This window comes from Saccopteryx bilineata, chromosome 4 (genome assembly GCF_036850765.1).
Source record: "Saccopteryx bilineata isolate mSacBil1 chromosome 4, mSacBil1_pri_phased_curated, whole genome shotgun sequence".
NCBI lineage: Eukaryota > Metazoa > Chordata > Mammalia > Chiroptera > Emballonuridae > Saccopteryx > Saccopteryx bilineata.
In genome coordinates this window covers 31,969,083-31,989,644 of record NC_089493.1, presented here as the reverse complement: position 1 = coordinate 31,989,644, position 20,562 = coordinate 31,969,083, and positions in this window count along the sequence as shown.

The window sequence follows — 20,562 nt, the reverse complement described above, 5'->3', positions numbered from 1 at the left end:
CCACACAGGGGACATGGAATGAGCTAAGAGGAGCCCTGTTAACCCCAGTGGTCAGGGCCATGCATCTTGACACCAGGCAGCTGGGCCAGCCAGGCTGCCCTGTGTCCTGTTTCTGGTAGTTGTGTCCTGCCTTCTCTTGTTTGTGCTTTTACTGTTCCTTCTGCCCTCTATTTTGTCATCTCCATGGGCTGAATGCTACCCAGTTTTTCCAACAAATGCTGCTTCCATAGGGCACCTTCCTAGAACTCCCTCCTGTTTGAAGGCATCTCTCCAGATTATTTCTTCAACATCATTAACGTTCCTCTCCAGCTGCGGTCAACACCGTCCTTTTTATGCAGTGATGTGGACTTGCCTTCTCCAGCCCTTATTCTCCTTCTCTTTCCTGTTGGACTGTGGCTCCTTGCTAGCGTGACCTGTTTGCTCCAGCTTTGCACTTCCCACAGCCACAGCACACCTGGTTCTCAAGACTTCCAGTAATTGTTGGCTTGCTGAATGAAATAAGATTCTAGCTGGGAGTGAGTGAGTGAGTGAGTGAGTGTGTGTGTGTGTGTGTGGTAAAGCATTTAGTAATTAGTGCATTGCATTCAGAAAACACTCAATTCACGTTTGTTCATTTCCCCACTCACTTCTCCTTAAAAGTTTAGTGTCTTCACAAGTCCACCCTTCCTGTTTGTCTGTTGTCTCTAAGCCCTCAGAAACCATGCATTGGTGATGCTAAGGGCTGACGTAGATTGAGCCTTTATTTCCTGGGTACCCAGAACTTGATGCCGTGTGCATTCTCTCATTGCCTTCAACACCTCCCATGAGGAAGGTTCTGGCATACGCACTTTATGGAAGAGGGAGTGGGAAGAAGAAAATTGCCCAAGGACAAATAGCAAGATTTCTACACAGTCCCCCAGAAATGTAGGTCTCAAATTGCAGTCCCAGGAGTGGCAGCATCACTATTTCGTGGGAACTTAGTAAAATTGCAAACTCTTGGGCCCCTCCCAGATCAACTGACCTGGAGGCTCTGGGGGTGTGGCTTAGCCATCTGAGTTTAAAAGCCCCCAGGGGATTCTGATGCACTCTCAAGTTTGAGAGCCACTAGTTTGGTGACTGAGATGGGTCCGGATGCCCTGACTGGAGGACATGGGTTACTCCCGGCACAGAAGGCTCAGAGCAGAGGCAGTGTGCTGAGGCCTCTCCGGGGTGGGGAGAGTAGGTACGAGGCTGGGCCGAGATTTGCCGCTGAGCCAGATGCCACACGTCAGCCTTGCTTTGTGTGATTTATGAGTTTTTTCCCAACACCGGCCACGTATGGCTGACTTCATTATAGAAAAGCTTCCACCCCAGAAGATTCATTAATCAAGGAATCACGCTCCCCTCCAGCACTCAGAATGGGCATGCGCTACGGTGCGTTATGTCGCTCATTCCTTTCTGTGGATCATCCAGCTGATGACATTCAAAGCCAGCACTATCACTGGTTCACCAGTCACTGGGGATCACACGTGTTAGCTTCTTTAATCCTTACAACTCTATCAGGTATTTTCATGGTCACCCCATTCACAAACTAGGAAACTGAAACCCAGGTTGGTTAACACTCGTGCCCAACATTACCAGACTAGTCTGGGGGAGAGCCAGGATTTCAAATCATGAAGTCCGACACAGGGTCCGTGCCCTTTCCTGCCCTTCTCTGCCTTGGGCACGTTAGTTTGTCTCCTCACTCCAACCCTGACACTGTTGTATTATTTCCCCACCTTGCACTTAAGGAAATGGGCCCCACGCACAACTCTCTGTCTCACTTTGGAGCCCCAGGCTTGTCTTCTTAATACCCCACATCCTTTCATGAGTGATTTCTTTTTAAAGACTTTATTTATTTTAGAGAGAGAGAGAAGGGAGGAGCAGGAAGCATCAACTCCCGTATGTACCTTGACGAGGCAAGCCTAGGGTTTTGAACCGGGGACCTCAGCATTCCAGATCAATGTTTTATCCACTGCGCCACTACAGGTCAGGTTCATGAGTGATTCTTAGAAGGCTTAGAGGTTGGGCGGACCAGGATTGACCCTACTGTTATAGAAATAGGCTGAGAGGCCGATACGTCCCAAGTCGCAGAGCACAAACTCGGTAGTACCAGGACTTGGCAGAACCCAAAACATGACACCGTGGGCGACAGATCAGTTGCTGATGCCTCTGCCTGGTACCAGGTGTTTTCTTTGGAGCTCAGGAACGTGAGCCCCCCTCAATGATCTCACCTAACAGGCTGAGGCTGCTTTGCTCCAATGTCTGTTTTCTCACACGTCCTAGCCAGAAATCTTGTTTCCAAAGGTCTTCCTGGCATTGTTCCTCTATTTTGAGTTGTTTTTCCTCAGATGCTAGCTTTGTGCCGGGTCAGGTGGAATCTCCTTTTGCAGACCTGCCACTGTGGCTCTGTCAGCCTGGGACGGGGACTGGAGGGTGCTTAGTGGAGCCTGATGGGTGCACCCCGTTTTCACTGGGCACCGGGGACTTCGCAGGCTCATCAAGCAGCTGAGCTTATTTTAAATTTATTATAATTAAATGTGCCATCCCAGCTATTTCTCGGCTGCTTTACTGTGTGACAACAGGGAAGGAGAGCTCTGGTCTTGCAGTGAGGGAAAGTTGCTCCCAGCCAGCCCTTTATGAGCACGGTGACCTTCAGCAAGTCACTCAGGCTTTGAGTCTGTGTCCACAACTGTAAAATGGGGGTGATGTGGGGGGAGATCAAATGAGAAAATGCTGTGGTCAGACATATGAACTGGGAAGCTTATGCAGGGGTCTGGGGACATTAGAGAATATTTCTTTGACCCCGGGGCAGGCCAGAGATGTAGACCCAAGGCCGGGGGTTTTCCAGCTGCTAAGGACATTCTCCAGTCACCAGGACAAGGCCTCACAGCTCAGACATGGGACGTGTAGGAAGCCAACCAGAAAAAGAGGAGGTGGGGAGTCCCAGCATCCACTTGGTCCTGAGTTGGAGATGGCTGATCAGAATATGAAAACTTTTTTGGTGGCACTTGCTTTAACCTTTGAGAAATAAGGAAAATAGATTCAGCTGGGGCCTTTCTATTTACTTAGTTTTTAATTTATTGGTTTTAGAGAGAGAGGAAGGGAGAGAGGGAGGGAGGGAGGGGGGGGAGAGAGAGAGAGAGAGAGAGAGGGAGGGAGAGAGAAACAATGATCTGTTCTTGTGTTCCTGTATGTACCCTGACTGGGGATTGAACCCACAACCTTTGTGCATTGGGACGACACTCTAATCAACCAAGCTATCCAGCCAAGGCACAGCTGGGGTCTTGATGTTCCGATAAGGCCTTGGAAATATTCAGGCTAGCAAGGAGGGCTAGGATGAGGGCCAGGAGGAGGCAGTTATGAGGCAGGAAGAATGGTTTCTTCTGGGGTCTTTGGAGCAGACTTCTGGGGTCTCATCCACACCCCTTGTCTGACATGGATTAGGGCTCTCTGGGCCTGCCCCACAGAACCGAGGAGATGGGGGCTGTGCTGGTGCCCTACGCAGGTGGCCTCTGTCTGTGGAGGCCACACAGGGTGTGGCCTTGCTGCTCAGGAGAGCATCCTCTGAGGGAGGATGACAAAGCCACATTGTTGAAAGGCCCGCACAGATATTTACCAATGACACAGAAGCGGTGGTTGGGAGGCTGCTTCCCAGCCCAGAGCCCACTCGGCCGGGCCAGGGAGAAAAAGCAGGGGCTGTGCAGCCAAACCCAGAGAAGAAGCCTGGCTCTTCCTCTAAGTAGCTGGCAACGTGCGTCGGTCACTTGACCTTTCTGAGCCTTGGTCCCCTCCCTGGTGAAACGGGATAATACTCCCTACTCCTTAGGGATGTTGTGAGGTTTGAATGAGGTGACATTTGCGAAGGGGTTGGAATAAAGAAAAGGAGACAAGGCCCTGGCCGGTTGGCTCAGCGGTAGAGCGTCGGCCTGCCGTGCGGGGGGACCCGGGTTCGATTCCCCGCCAGGGCACATAGGAGAAGCGCCCATTTGCTTCTCCACGCCCCCTTCCTTCCTCTCTGTTTCTCTCTTCCCCTCCCGCAGCCAAGGCTCCATTGGAGCAAAGATGGCCCGGGCGCTGGGGATGGCTTCTTGGCCTCTGCCCCAGGCGCTAGAGTGGCTCTGGTCACGGCAGAGTGACGCCCTGGAGGGGCAGAGTGACGCCCCGGAGGGGCATAGTGTAGCCCCTGGTGGGCGTGCCTGGTGGATCCCAGTCAGGCGCATGCGGGAGTCTGTCTGACTGTCTCTCCTCGTTTCCAGCTTCAGAAAAATAAAAAAAAATAAAAAAAGAAAAAGAAAAGGAGACATGGTACTCAAAGGAATGCCCAAATCTTTGAGGAGGTATTTGTCTTGTTCGCAGCTAGAGTGCTAGAGCTTGACACAGAGGCTGTGGGCAACAACTACTCGTGAATGAATGAGCGAGTGAATGAATGAATGTAGCTGGTGTGAGGCAAAACAGCCTCTCTGGGAAGAGGCTCCAACCCCAGCCCAGGGTCCCCAGGACTCCAAAAGTGGGCATGTGTTCCAGACAGGTCGTAAGGCCGGTGGTTGTGGCCATGCAGGTTCACAATGGATTCGGGGCGACAGTAAAGGAAAGAACTGTGGGGCCGGAAAATGGAGGGCCATTCCATTTATTAGAGTCTAGCAACAAAGGACGAGCAAGCAGGCAGGGCACACTGCTTCTCCATCTCTCTCAGCACTCACAAGTAAAACAGGCTGGGGAAAACCCCCTCTCAGGCAAACAATGGCAAACAATGCCCCTCCCAATGGCAGCAGGCAACCTGCAATCTACAACCTGCTGCCCTGAGGGCAAGCACCTGCAGCCCCACACAGACTAGACACACACGGTGCTGCCCCAGCTCATGCACCAATCAGGCAAAGTACAAGTTAGCGAGCCTAATATGCTTGTTTGCCCAACACAGGTGCATACCAGCCTCATTAACTTTACAGAGAAGCCCTGTCAGGCATGGGGCTGAGAGCTGGACAAATGGATATAATTCACGGGCAAGAATTACAATCTTGGCCCAACCTGTGGTAGCGCAGTGGGTAAAGCGTCAACCTGGAAACGCTGAGGTTGCCGGTTCAAAACCCTGGGCTTGCCTGGTCAAGGCACATATGGGAGTTGATGCTTCCTGCTCCTCCCCCCTTCTTTCACTCTCTCTCTCTCCCCCCTCTCTATAATGAATAAATAAAAAATCTTTAAAAATAAATAAAAAAAAAATATATATATTTTAAATTTTTATTTATTTTTTTACAGAGACAGTGAGTCAGAGAGAGGGATAGACAGGGACAGTCAGACAAGAACGGAGAGAGATGAGAAGCATCAATCATTAGTTTTTCATTGCGCGTTGCAACACCTTAGTTGTTCATTGATTGCTTTCTCATATGTGCCTTGACTGCGGGCCTTCAGCAGACCGAGTAACCCCTTGCTGGAGCCAGCGACCTTGGGTCCAAGCTGGTGGGCTTTTCCTCAAACCAGATGAGCCCGCACTCAAGCTGGCGACCTTGGGGTCTCGAACCCGGGCCCTCTGCATCGCAGTCCGACGCTCTATCCACTGCGCCACCGCCTGGTCAGGCAAATAAAAATATTAAAAAAAAAAAAAAAAAGAATTACAATCTCAAGCTTCCCTGTGGTGCCCTGCCTCCATCTCTAGCCACTGGGTCAGGGGCCTTCTCACGGGCTCCGCGGGTGTCCATACTTCCCCTCCTTTACTTGGAATCAAGGGCCCATTAGACTGCATAGTGCATGAGAAAAGGACTTGGCCACATCAACCACTACAGGGCCTCGAGCACGGTCTCAGTAAGTGTGGTGAGTGAATGGATGAGTGAAGTGAAACCGCTCTTCTCCCCCAGTTCCGAGTCTGGTTATGGGACGCAGGGTTTGAAAATCATGTCAATTTGTTCTCAGTTTCTCTTCTAATCTGGTTACTGACTTGGGTTTTCCAGGAATCAGGTGAGGTTTGACCAGTGGGAATTCCTTTTCCTTAGGCACAGGAGGCCCAGTATTTGCAGGCTAATGTCCAATCAGTGCCTGATTAAACAGACAATGAATGTGAAAACAAAAATCACTCAGCGGAGATGATGCAGCCACTACAGATGGGGATGCACCTACCTAGAGAGAAAACTGCTTCCATACTAATGAAGTTGTTAAATTTAGGCGGCAGTGAAAACCGCAGCATTGGGATTATCTACGGGTTTTAGTTTAAACTGGCCACAAAAAGAAACTGATGAAGGCTTCTCTGTACTCCAAGCCCTGGCCTTGAAGTTTTTGCCTAGGGCCCTGTCTCTGCTCAGGATAGAAGTCTTTAGTTTATTTGCATACAAATTGCAAACATCTACAAAGTCTTCAGCTCAAGCAATTTTTAAGTAAAATGTTATTCCCTGAAAGCTGTAATTCCTTGTTTTTTCTCAGTATTCTTCTCTTCTAGCCACCACTAAGGCTGACCCAGATTCACCCGGGGAGTGTCTATGGGACAGTGGGAGGTGCCAAAGAAGGGAGAGCAAAGGAGGGAGTCAGTAGCTGGGTGATCGCACCTGCTCTTCAGGACACCCAGAACCTGACCTAGATGTTTTAAGTATTATTTTATTTAATTCTGAAGCTAACTCTGTGGGGTTGGCACTATCACTATCTCCATCTGTAAAGAGGAAATCAAAGTTAGGAGATGTTATGTGACTTGTCACATCAGGCAGGGCCTGAACTCCAATGGTGTCTGGTTCCCGGAATTATATTCTTTTGTTGTTGTTTTTTTTTCCTGCAAAAAGCTTTATCATTTCCATTTGGTCCAATGCATGGCAGAAGGCTCCAGGGTGGTTAAAAGGCTGCCTAGGGGTTGCAGGGAGAGGCTCAGGCAGAAGCCAGATGCCAGGGAAGCCAGAGGGGCCCCTCAAAGGCCTCTGGGCGCCAACGGCTCCGGTTGTGCTTGAGGGTGAGCCCTTCACAATAAGACAGTCGCCCAGCCCAGCCTGGGGGCCGCCAGCCTGCAGAGGCTAGCCAGGTGTTGCCCACCTTCTTGATGAGTTCCACCTGCTCACCCAGGAAGCGCTTCTCCCAGAAGTCACAGAGCTGGGAGTCTGTGCGGGTAGGACCCAGGGCACGCGGACCCACAAGGGCCTGGCTCAGGTTCTTCTCCACCACGGCAGGTCTTGGAAGAGAGCCAGCAATTGTGCTCATCCTGCATCTCTAAGAGCCACTGGGTTTCCTTCTGCTTCTCCCCAGACAACTCAGCCAACACGCAGAGGAGCGGCCACGCCCTCCAAACTGCATTGCTGCGGCCCGAATAGAAGGCCAGAGAGAGGTAGGTGTAGGAGGCCCCCAGATGCAGGCTGACCGGTTGACAGCAGCCTCCACCTTGATGGAATAATTCTGATGAATTTGGGAGCTCACAGTTGCTTGGCAATAAGGAGTTGGGTTCAAAAAAACAGTGTTGGCCGGTCTCCAAGGCTGAGGGTGGCCGAGGTGGTTCTGAAGGTGCTGGCTGGAAAAGAGGTTGGAGGGTGGCCGGAGGCCGGAAGAAGGGGCGTCCCTGGGTCTGTTCTGTCCAAACACTGTTGAAGCAAGAGACAGATCTGGGGAACTATGGAGGGTCTTGTCCCAGAATTATATTTTTAAACTATACTATCTCTGTAAACTACTTATTCTTTACATAGCTTTAAACATATAAGGTAGCCTGTTAAATTATTAACAGTAGTGTAGGGGCTACTGACTTGTTCCTAAACTGTTTTCAAAGCTGAATGTGCAAAGGAGGTTTCTGGAGTTATTGTCAGGATAAGGTTGACTACATACTTTGTGGGGTTTAGTGCAAAATAAAATTAATTCATAAACTACTAAGAATTTCAAAAATGATGATCGCTGTAAGGGACCCTTCTAAGCACAGGACCCCGTACAACGCCAGACTGCAGGCCGATCAAGTTGCTGAGTCAGGATCCTCTGGAAACATGTACATTTTGTCTGGGCACCTGGCATCGGGTCTGGAACACGACAGACATTACAAAACGATTGGCTAGTCTGACCCGTGGTGGTGCAGTGGATAAAGCATCAATCTAGAATGCTGAGGTCACCAGTTCGAAACCCTGGGCTTGCCTTGTCAAGGCACATATGGGAATTGATGATTCCTCCTCCTCCCTGCTCTCCCCCCCACCTCTCTCTCAAATAAATAAAATCTTTAGAGAAATAAAAAAAAACAAAAACTATTGGCTAACTGAATGAACCAGTGCAATAAGTATTCATCTACTACTATACAGTGTTCTAGGCACAGGGATATAGCAGTAAGCAATACATACAAGGTCATGACCCCACAGAGCATGTATTCTGGAGAGATGGGAAAACACACAGGCACTACTACTAGGTGGTGGTGGGGATCATTGGGAGTCATCTTAGAGGCTTCCTACCATTCAGACCCCACCTCTTCCTTAGGTTAGGTGACTCGAAGAAACATTTTCTTTAGGATTTGTGAACTTCAGCTAAAAATAAGTAATCTTTCTAAAATGGTGAAGCTTGGAGATTCCGTGAACAGCCATGTTCCCCACTGAGTGGAAGCACTGATCCATGGGAAGACTGAAGCTGACACATAAAGGGAGGCAGAGACCAGAAATGGTAGGCGTTCCTGACTGCCCATGTTTCTGCTTCCATTTGACCTTGATTCACCCGTGCTCTGGCCATTCCTACAGTCAATAAACTACACCACCTCTATTGTTGCGTAGCTAATTCAAGGTAGGTTTCTGTCCCTTGCAACAAGAGAATGGTAACTGGCTAACTGATCTAGAGTCTTACCCTGAGGCAGGCCAGTCAGGAAACTAGTTTAGTAATTCAGGTGAGAAGTAGCTAATGAGGACTTGAATAAGGTACTGTGAATGATGATTAGGACCCAAACAGGAGAATATGTAAGAACTGAAGGCAGCCTGACCAGGTGGTGGTACGGTGGATAGAGCATTGGCCTGGGGCGCAGATGAACCCAGATTCGAAACCCCTAGGGCTTGAGGGTGGGATCATAGACATGACCCCATGGTCACTGGCTTGAAGGCCAAGGTTGCTGGCTTGAGCAAGGGGTCACTTGCACTGCTGTAGCACCTCCTCCCTGCCCCCAGCCCATTAAGGCACATATGAGAAAGCAATCAATGAACAACTAGGTGCTGCAACAAAAACTTGATGCTTCTCATCTCTCTCCCTTCCTGTCTGTCTGTCCCTCTGTCTCTGCTTAAAAAAAACAAAAACAAAAAACTGAAGGCAGGGATCATGTAGGACTCTTACTCACTTAGTATCCCTAGAGGTTAATGTCATGTCTGACACATAGTAAAGTACTCAATAAATATTTGTAGAAATGAATAAGTGAATGAATAAAGGCAGGAAAACAAAAGTAAAAGCAAGACTTGCTGACCAACATTAAATGGAAGAGGAGAAAGAGGGAGAAATACAACCTGCTGGCTAGCAGCCCTCTTCAGGACAGGAAGAGCTGCTTTGGATAGGGTGACTGGTGAGAGTCCATCACTTTGGGTAGTGAATTCAGTTTTGAACTACTGGCATGTGTTTGCAAGATTAGTGGCTGGTCTTAGGGAATAGAGGAGTTAACCCATCTACACGAGGACCATCCCTACCCTTGTCCTCCTTAGCCCTAACCAGTTAACCAAGTTACTCCACTGCATGCACTCAAATCCTATTTACTCGCTAGAGGAAGACCTAATTCCACAAATAGGCAATGATCACAACTGCCTCAGGGACTGGTGGTCCTTGATTAGGAACAGTCTAAAGTTAGCCTGACAAAATCAGCCGTCAAGTGTCAGCCTAATGAGTCCTCCTGACTACCAGCACAGTTCTCTAGGGTCCTCTATGACAGCTTACTTCCCAACCAGACTGGGGAAGATTATGGAGATGAGTTGAGAAGCTTGAAATTGGGTATTCAGAAAACACATTTGCTTTTCTCCTTTGGGGATGCCCACACGGAGTCTGGGCATAGATGGCAGCTTTTTAAAAACTGGCATTATAAAGCTGTCAGAGGTGGGAAATGCCCTCTTTTATCTTGGCATGCTGTGTCCGGTCAGAAGCAGTGTAGGGAGATGGTTAAGCAAAGGTTGTTCAAGTCCCCCAGGATTTGGTTTGAAGCGCTGTGTTTACATCCCCTGGCGAGGCTCATTAGCATGTGTCAGAAATGCAGCCTCAGCAGCTAAGCTGCACTGTCCCCCGCTGCTCCAGGTGCATTAACACCAGCCTCACTACGGCCAGCACAGCGTCCTTAAGTTCCTCCAAGTCCCTCTTGCCCGAGTAGCCAAGTAGTATGAGCAAAGGCTTCTTTAGTGACTCAAAACATGTCCTGCTTTGAGAATGCCTCACTCCCTCTTCTGAGCTCAGGTTGTGGGGAGGGAGCTGGGCAGAGTATTCAGATCAAATGCAGTAGTGAACGTGAGATGCTGTAAATGAATGGCAAAGCACTCAGAGGGGTAAGAGACAAATGCCCATTGCCCACTCCTGAAATGATCACATTGGCTTCAGCACTACAGCTATGCACCAGTCAAGGATTATACTGCGTTATCAACCTTCCCCCCTTTTAAAAATAACAAACTTTCATTATGGAAAATTTCAAGCATATAAAAAAGTACAGAGATTAATACCCATTACCCAGTTTCAACAACTATCAATTTATCTTGTTTCATCTACATACTTCCATTTGATTACTTTGAAACAAATCACAGATATGTCATTTTATCTGTAAACATTTCAGCACATACTTTTTAAAAATAACAATACCATTATCAAACCTGAAACACCTCACAAGAACTCCTTAATCCTGACGGAACCTTTCACTGGAGAGCAGAGGCGGTCCCTGCACGAGCTTCTTTACACTCCATCTCTGCCAGGGATGGGATGGTGTCAAACGGAAGCCATGAAAAAGGCAAGGGACCAAGGCAAGGCAAGAGTGTGCCCATACTGTACTCGGATCACACTGATATGTGTATGTTTGAAATATTTCTTGAGGTTGCCTAGTAGAGAAATTAAAAGAAAAAAACAGCAACCCTCACATTTTTAATAACCTTCTGGCATTTCCCAGTGCTGCAAGGACAACCCATTAGAGAACAGAGAAGTGTTGGGATGTGAACAAGTGGTCCTTCTCTGAGCAGCTGATGGACAGACTGCCGTGGGGTCCTAGGCTTCTACCAAAATGCAAGGGTAACTTCATGGTAACATGAAATTGTTTTTAGACTTCTGGTAGTGTTGTTTTAATAACAGTATTAGATATTTCTGGGAAGTAAATTTTATTAAAGTATAACATATGCAGAAAAGTGCACAAAACTCTAAAGTTCATTTGTTTTATAATAATAATTATCACTGACTGAGCCCTGTTTGTCCTGAGGATTAAGTTAAACACCGAAAGTGGCCCTGGCCGGTTGGCTCAGCGGTAGAGCGTCGGCCTAGCGTGCGGAGGACCCGGGTTCGATTCCCGACCAGGGCACACAGGAGAAGCGCCCATTTGCTTCTCCACCCCTCCGCCACGCCTTCCTCTCTGTCTCTCTCTTCCCCTCCCGCAGCCAAGGCTCCACTGGAGCAAAGATGGCCCGGGCGCTGGGGATGGCTCTGTGGCCTCTGCCTCAGGCGCTAGAGTGGCTCTGGTCGCAACATGGCGATGCCCAGGATGGGCAGAGCATCGCCCCATGGTGGGCGTGCCAAGTGGATCCCGGTCGGGCGCATGCGGGAGTCTGACTGTCTCTCCCTGTTTCCAGCTTCAGAAAAAATATGCAAAAAAAACAAAAACAAAAACAAAAACACATCGAAAGTGAGGTGTGAATGGAACTGCTATTAGGGCAGCCAGTCATGTGGGTGTTTACAATGTGAAATCATCTTCATGGATGAGCTGGAATGGAAGGGTGTCCCCATGAGGAGCAGCAAAGAGTGGCCTGGAGTGGTGAGTCAGAGGACCAAGTGTGGGAGATATCTATGCAGAGGGTGGCCGGGTGGAGGGATCAGAGCCCAGGTGGGCTGAGGCGGCTGTCCATGTGGGGGACCCTTCATGACCCTACTATCCATGGGCTCAGGACAGCATTCTCCATGTTGGGTGATGTGTTAAAGTAGTGATACAGAATCTTTTATAAAAACTGTATAATCCAAATATGTACACTGGTCAGCTGCAAAATTACTTGTCAATATTACAGAAATGGTTACTGTTCACATACAGGTTGCAACGGTCTCAAATACTGTTGTTTAAGTAGTGATTAGCCTTTTACACAAACACAATCTTTTTTTTCCCCTTTTTTTAGCAAGAGAGAGAGAGAGAGATAGAGACAGAGACAGAGAAGGACAGACAGATGCTTGATATAACATATACATATCAGGAAGGGAGAGAGATGAGAGGCATCAATTCTTTGTTGTGGCACCTTGGTTGTTCATTGATTGCTTTCTGACTGGGGTGCTCCAGCCAAGCCAGTGACTCCTGGCTCAAGCAAGAGGCCCAACACTCAAGCTGGTGACCTCGGGGTTTCAAACCTGGGTCCTCAGCATCCCAGGCCGATGCTGTATCCACTGCACCACCGCCTGGTCAGGCAAGACATAATTTCTCAATCTAATCATTTGAATAGATCCTGAGAGCCTGGCTCAGAGAAGCCATCAGGTGGGGTATCAAGGCTTTCCCCCCTTAAATCCCTAGAGCTGCATCAGGACTTCATGCTAATAAATGAACTTCAGGATTTTGTGCACTTTTCTGTTTACATGAGCACTTGCTCTCAATAGCCTTTTAGTACCTATTCCTTCAAATTCTTTCATAACACTCACTGAAGAGGGGATGAAGCAACCCCACACTCTCTCATAATGGCAACCTCTTGTTGGGATTTGCTTAAAAATTGGAAAAAGCATTATGGTCATCTTTCCTGGAATTGCTTCACAGGTGGAAGGAAGTGGGGTAACCATGCCAACAACAGGCATCAGGGCTGATAGCGTCAAGGACAAAGTTATCTCTGGAAGGGCAGTGGCATTGGAAGAAGAGGCCCAGCATTGTTTGGTGCTCCTCAAACTGTTTACCCTGGAGCAGGAACTAAAAGATTCAACCATACTCTTCTACCCAAAGACTAGAGGGGCAAATACAGTGTCCCCGTAAGGTCATGGTGCACTTTTGACCAGTCATAGGAAAGCAACAAAAGACGATAGAAATGTGAAATCTGCACCAAATAAAAGGAAAACCCACCCAGTTTTTGTAGGATGATGTGGCAGCATGTGCACATGCGCAGATGATGACGTAACACCGTGTATACAGCGGAGCAGCCTATGGCCATGCCAGTCAAGATATGGATGGTACAGAGGAAAGTTCAGTGTGTTCTGTGGCTCGCTACATTAGAATCCGTGACCAAAGTGCAACGTAAAAATCGGCGGGTTTATAACGGAATGCCACCACATAGGAATAACATTACTCGGTGGGATAAGCAGTTGAAGGAAACCGGCAGTTTGGTGGAGAAACCCCGTTCTGGTAGGCCGTCAGTCAGTGATTTTGTGCACTTTTCTGTTTACATGAGCACTTGCCCTCAATAGCCTTTTAGTACCTATACCTTCAAATCCTTTCATAACACTCACTAAAAGGCTGTCAGTCAGTGACGAGTCTATAGAGGCTACACAGGATAGCTACCTCAGGAGCCCTAAAAAAATCTGTGCGTGAGCCCACATGGAACTGCACTGAATAGGTATGAAACTGGGAGAGTTTTCCTTTTATTTGGTGCAGATTTCACATTTCTTTCTTTCTTTCTTTTTTTTTTTTTTTTTTTGTATTTTTCTGAGGCTGGAAACGTGAGAGGCAGTCAGACTCCTGCTTGCACCCCACCGGGATCCACCCGGCACGCCCACCAGGGGTGATACTCTGCCCCTCTGGGGCGTCGCTCTGTCGTGACCAGAGCCACTCCAGCGCCTGGGGCAGAGGCCAAGGAGCCATCCCCAGCGCCCGGGCCATCTTTGCTCCAATGGAGCCTCGGCTGTGGGAGAGGAAGAGAGAGACAGAGAGGAAGGAGAGGGGGAGGGGTGGAGAAGCAGATGGGCGCTTCTCCTGTGTGCCTTGGCCGGGAATCAAACCCGGGACTTCTGCACGCCAGGCCGACGCTCTACCACTGAGCCAACCGGCCAGGGCCTAATTTCACATTTCTATTGTCTTTTGTTGCTTTCCTGTGACTGGTCAAAAGTGCACCATGACTTTATGGACACACTGTAGTTGGCCAAGCCTGGGGGGTCCTGGAACAGTAGATACTCCCCAACAAATGACTGTAGGTGAAGTTAAGAGTTAGCATTACCATGGCAACCTCAGGCTTCCAAGGAAGAAACCATAATCTGTTTGTCCCATTTCTCTTAAATTACAGTCTACAGGCCTTACATTCAAACATCTGCTGACAAGGATACAGGGCCTGTCTCAGTTAAGTGATGTAATCTGTCCTCATTAGCCTTCTCTCTACTCTCTTAAAAAGCAGAAAGAAAATTACCTTTGGCACAGAAGAAGCTTTTAAACAAAGCTCTTTGCAGCATGTTGCAAATTGAACATCCAGTTGAAACACATAATTACCAAATAGAAAGGAGTATGCTAGATAAGTTGACACAGGATCTCTAAATGTAGCTGAAGGGATTGCTAATACCTTTGAAGGTAAAATAGCTTTCTTAGATCATCAGGCTTATAAATCAAACAATGTAATGAAGGAGACAGAAAGTGAACCACTAAGAAATTATTTCCGTTTCTATTGCTGAAATGCCCCTTACACCATCACTAGCTTCTTCCAACATGTCCATCTCTCAAATGGCCTCATGATTTCAGTCTCTCAGCCCCTCCAGCTACCTGTTGTCCAATGTCTGACAAAGTCCCTCCACTCGGTTTGTCGTTTTCGAGTCAAGTCTAGTCCCTTATTCTTATGGATAGAAGTGGAAGTCCTGGGGAGCTTGAGAAAAAATTCTCATTTTCCCAGGTCCTAATCCAGATGGGCTGAATCAGATTCTCTAGAGCAGGGGTCAGCAAACTACAGCCACCAGACCAAATCCAGCCTAGTCTACACTGGGAAACAATTTTTTTTTTCATTTTCTGTTGCATGAAGTCTTAGAACTATTTCTATATATATATCTGCATTGCTGATTCCAAATCTGAAATTCGTTTTCTGGTGCATGCTCTAGTTTTTATGCAATTTTAATTTCTTTTTGTTACAGTTAATGGCATGCATTGGTTTTTAAATTGGAGTTAAAGGGCAACGACTCTTGGATTGAACATAAAAATTAATGTTTTACAAACATCACTTTTACATAATTGTAGTTTTTAAATGTAAAAAATTATTATCTGATAAAAACACCTGCTTATTTTAAGATTGAATCATGGCTTCTTCGAGTAGGCGTAAATGTAAGAATAGTCCTGACACCTTCTGTTATTTATGTGGCTGTTACACACTTCAACATCAAAGGCGCAATATTTCATCATTGTGACACATGCATATATTGCCCATTTTCAAGTTCCCCTTAGTGATCAAGACAAGAATTTGGCTCCTCATATTGAGTGTCATAATTGTGAGGAAATGCTTAGTGACTGGACAAGAGGAAAACGCAAAGGAATGCCTTTTGGTATTCCCATGGTTTGGCATGAACCTAAGGACCACAGCAGTGACTGTTATTTCTGTCTGATCCATACAAAGGGCATCGGCAAGAAAAAACGGCATATGATCACATATCCTAATATTCCTTCAGCAATACGACCTATCCCACACTCTGAGACACTCCCGGTTCCAGTTTTCAATGGTTTTATTTCTTCTAAGGACAAAGAAAGTGAACATGGTGATAAAGTATATTTTGATAAGGTGCTGAAGGAAATGGTTGTAGAATCTGAAGGGTCTTCTTCTGATGCCAAGCAGTCATTAACCCCTCAACAGTTTAGCCAACCCGAACTGAATGACTTAGTAAGAATGACATAAAAATTGTCCTCGACTTTCTGAAGTATGAGGAGCATAACTGGATCATTTGTGTGGATCTTAAAATGGTAAATTTCCTGCTAGGACAACAGAGAGGTTTCACGAAGTATCCTTGCTTTCTGTGTTTGTGGGACAGCCGAGCTTGAGAGAAACACTGGACATAGAAACGTGAAGCTCTGGAAGTAGGGATGCAAAATATTGTGAACGAACCTGTAGTTAATCGAGACAACATTTTTCCCCCACTTCACATCAAACTTGGCTTAATGAAGCAGTTTGTTCAGGCTTTGAATATAGAAAGTGAATGCTTTCCACATATTCTGCTTTTCCTGCCTTGTCTTTCAAGAAGATAAAAGCAGGTGTATTTGATGGACCTCAAATTTGAACCCTCATATGTGATGAAGAATTTGCCAAGATGATGAATAAGGAGGAGAAAGCAGCATGGCAGTCTTTTGTGGTAGTTAACTTCCTTAGCAACAAAAAAGCAGAAAACTATGAACTTCTGGTTTAAAGGATGCTGTTGGCTTTCCGTGACATTGGATGTAACATAAGCGTTAAGATTCACTTCCTGAACAGTCACCTTGATAAGTTTCCCGAAAATCTTGGAGCTGTTAGTGATGAGCAGACTTCTGCTGGAGCATCAAACGAGATTGTCCTCAACAAGTACACTAACGCAAGAGCTACAAACACAAATTTTTGCCTAATAGTTTATGATTTTATGATTAAAATAAGTGTTTTAATATGTTCTATTTCGAAATTGTGGACAAATTCTGATACAATCATATGTTTTAGTGTATTTATTGCATTCACAATGATGTCCCAGAAGACATTCTACTTCATTATGTTAAACTGTTAAAAATTTTACAATAAGATGAAAATGTAAAATCTTGAATTGCCAAAAAACTGTAGCTTACAGAGAAAAACTGTCAGATTTGAGATGAGCATACTTGAATTAGGTAAGAATAAGTGTTTTTGTGGATGCAACAAAATTTTTGTTCCCCAGTGTTAATGGATGGCAGGCTACGAATGGTTTTTAAATCTTTGAAGGGTTGTAAAAAATGCAAAGAATTTGTGACCAAAATGGAGTGTGGTCTGTAATCTAAAACATTTACTATTGGCCTGACCTGTGCCGGTACAATGGATAAAGCGTCAACTGGGAATACTGAGGTTGCTGTTCAAAACCCTGGGCTTTCCTGGTCAAGGCATATATGGGAGCTAATGCTTCCTGATCCTCCCCCTCTTCTCTCTCTCCCCCTTCTAAAATGAGTAAGTAAAATCTTAAAAAAAGGCCCTGGCCGGTTGGCTCAGTGGTAGAGCATCGGCCTGGAGTGCAGAAGTCCCGGGTTTGATTCCCGGCCAGGGCACACAGGAGAAGCGCCCATCTGCTTCTCCACCCCTCCCCCTCTCCTTCCTCTCTGTCTCTCTCTTCCCCTCCCGCAGCCGAGGCTCCATTGGAGCAAAGATAGCCTGGGCGCTGGGGATGGCTCCTTGGCCTCTGCCTCAGGCACTAGAGTGGCTCTGGTCGCAACAGAGCGACGCCCCGGAGGGGCAGAGCATTGCCCCTGGTGGGCGTGCCGGGTGGATCCCGGTCGGGTGCATGCGGGAGTCTGTCTGTCTCTCCCCGTTTCCAGCTTCAGAAAAAAAAATAAAATAAAAAAAATTAAAAAAAAATCTTAAAAAAAAAGTTTAATAGCCTGACCAGGCGGTAGCGCAGTGGGTAGAGCGTCGGACTGAGATGCAGAGGACCCAGGCTCGAGACCACAAGGTTGCTTGCTGGCTTGAGCGTAAGCTCATCTGGTTTCAGCACAGCTCACCAGCTTGAACCTAAGGTCGCTGGCTTGAGCAAGGGGTCACTCATTCTGCTGTAACCCCCTGGTCAAGGCACATAGGAGAAAGCAATGAATTACGGTGCTGCAACAAAGAATTGATGTTTCTCATCTCTCTTTCTCTTCCTGTCTGTCCCTCTCTCTCAATCTGTCTCAAAAAAAAAAAAATTAAAATACACTAAAATATTTACTATTGACCTTTTGTAGAAAATGTTTGCTGCCCTGGCTGGACAGCTCAGTTGGACAGAGCACTGTCCTGAAGCACAGAGGTTGCTAGTTCATCCCTAGTCAGGGCACACACAAGAATATATCAATGTTCCTGTCTCTCTCCCCCATCCCTTCCTTTCTCTAAAATCAATTAAAAAAAAATGTTTGCTGACCCCTAATCCAGAGGAAGGGTCTAGGAACCTGATTTTTCAAAAGCTTCCAAAGAGCCTGACCCATGGCGCAGTGGATCAAGCATTGACCTGGAACGCTGAGGTCGCAGGTTCAAACCCTGGGTTTGCCTGGTCAAGGCACATATGGGAGTTGATGCTTCCTGCTCCTGCCCCCCCCCATATGTCTCTTTCTCTGTGTCTCTTCTAAAATGTATAAATAAAAATAATTTTTAAAAAATGTTAAAAAAAAGCTTCCAAAGAGATGGTGGGGTACCCATTACTATGTTGAAAAGAATGGGATCTCTGGAGCCAGAGACCTGGGCTTTACTTCTTGTCCTTGGATAACTACTCTTAAATTGCTATTTCTAGGGTAGCCTCACCTCAGGTGCTAAAGTAGCTCAGTTGCTGAACAATGAAGCAACAGCCCCAGATGAGCAGAGCATCACCCCACAGGGGGCTTGCCAGGGGTGGGGGGTGGGGTGTCCCCGTAGTGGGACCTCTTAGATCAAATGCCGAGAGCAAGCAGCAGAATTGTCAGAAAATCATTTAAAAAAATTTCCAGATATATAAAATCAGGTGAATTAGAGAATCAGGAATTTTGTATTCAATAATTTGGTAGGTTTCACCTTTAAGTAGCAGCATAAAATATCTCTTTATTAACAGAAATCAAGCCTGCTTTACTTGCGGTTGGGGAAAGGCCACATCATCAATACTGACTTGCTGACATGGGAACAGTGGCTGTAGCTTGGCCACACCAGTAAGAGTTCCATCAGACTTCACCTTAACAAAGAAAAGACTAGTGTGTCCGTAAAGTCATGGTACACTTTTTTTGACCGGTCACAGGAAAGCAACAAAAGACGATAGAAATGTGAAATCTGCACCACATAAAAGGAAAACCCTCCCAGTTTCTGTAGGATGATGTGGCAGCATGTGCGCATGCACAGATGATGACGTAACACCGTGTATACAGCGGAGCAGCTCACGGCCATGCCAGTCGAGATGTGGATGGTACAAAGGAAAGTTCAGTGTGTTCTGTGACTCGCTAAATTCAAATCCGTGACCAAAGTGCAACGTGAATATCGGCGCGTTTATAATGAAGCGCCACCACATAGGAATAACATTACTTGGTGGGATAAGCAGTTGAAGGAAACCGGCAGTTTGGTGGAGAAACTCCGTTATGGTAGGCCGTCAGTCAGTGACGAGTCTGTACGGGATAGCTACCTAAGGAGCCCTAAAAAAATCTGTGCGTGAGCCCACATTGAACTGCACTGAATAGGTATGAAACTGGGAGAGTTTTCCTTTTATTTGGTGCAGATTTCACATTTCTATTGTCTTTTGTTGCTTTCCTGTGACTGGTCAAAAGTGCACCATGACTTTACAGACACACACTGTACTTCTTCTCTTCTGTTTAATGCTAAACACAGTTAAATGCATATTTCTTCGTTTTTTACTTCAGCCCTATTCTTCCGTAAGCCTTATAAAGCAGGATTCAAAATTCTGCTCCCACCTTTTTTGCTTTCATCACCCAACATATAGGACTCAGAAGCGTTTTTCTCACATTCCACAGGCCAAGAGCAGAAACTGGATTGTAGCTAAGAATCAAGGGATCCCACTGTCCAGATGTGCTAGTATTTTTCAAAAAAATGAAAAAAAAAAAAAAAAAAGCCAGGATCATATCTGTTAGAGAAATAAAACTACATCAATAGGACAGGCCAAGTGGAAAAGTAGGACGATTTACTTTTGGATCTGTTTCTTTTTCTGTGAAAACATTTTAGCTTTACCATGTGGCTGGTTCACATGAAATAACTACAGCTATACACAATTTTGTAAGGCACCCAATTTTAATAATCCTTTGATAGTGATGACATTAATAGAATATTCTGTAGAAATGAGCACATATACTCAGAATTTGGTTATTCATAAAATAAGAAAGTTGAGCACAGAATGGAGTGGTAACGGCTTGCAGACATGCCCGTTGTGACTACATACATACCTCACCCATGACTCTCTGTGAGAAAAACATACTGTATGCTAGGATACAGAGAACATGCACGACTATCAGAATTACACGGAGGCGCAGGTTCAGAGCCTGACAAGACCACCACAGTATTTCAGCAAGGAGACCTTCTACTCCATTCTTTGCTCCTCCTCCTGCAGGGACAATGACCCCAGTCTTCCACGTCCTCCCTGCCCTGACATGAAGCCAGTACCCCATATAGGGGGGCCTAATCCTCCTGGGATGATGCCAGTGGGACCTGCTCTTGACATAAGGCTGTCTATAGAAGGCACATGCCAACGATATCTGGGCCCCCAGTGATGACACCCACTTGGCCAGGAACGGCTCAGATGGATAAGAAAGGGAGTCTCTATTAGTTTATTACTTGTTCTGCTCTCCATCAGGAGAGTTTGGTGCTGTGACTTTGTTTCCTAACAGCATGACAAAGAAGAGTCACTCTTTCTAGCAAAGAGAAT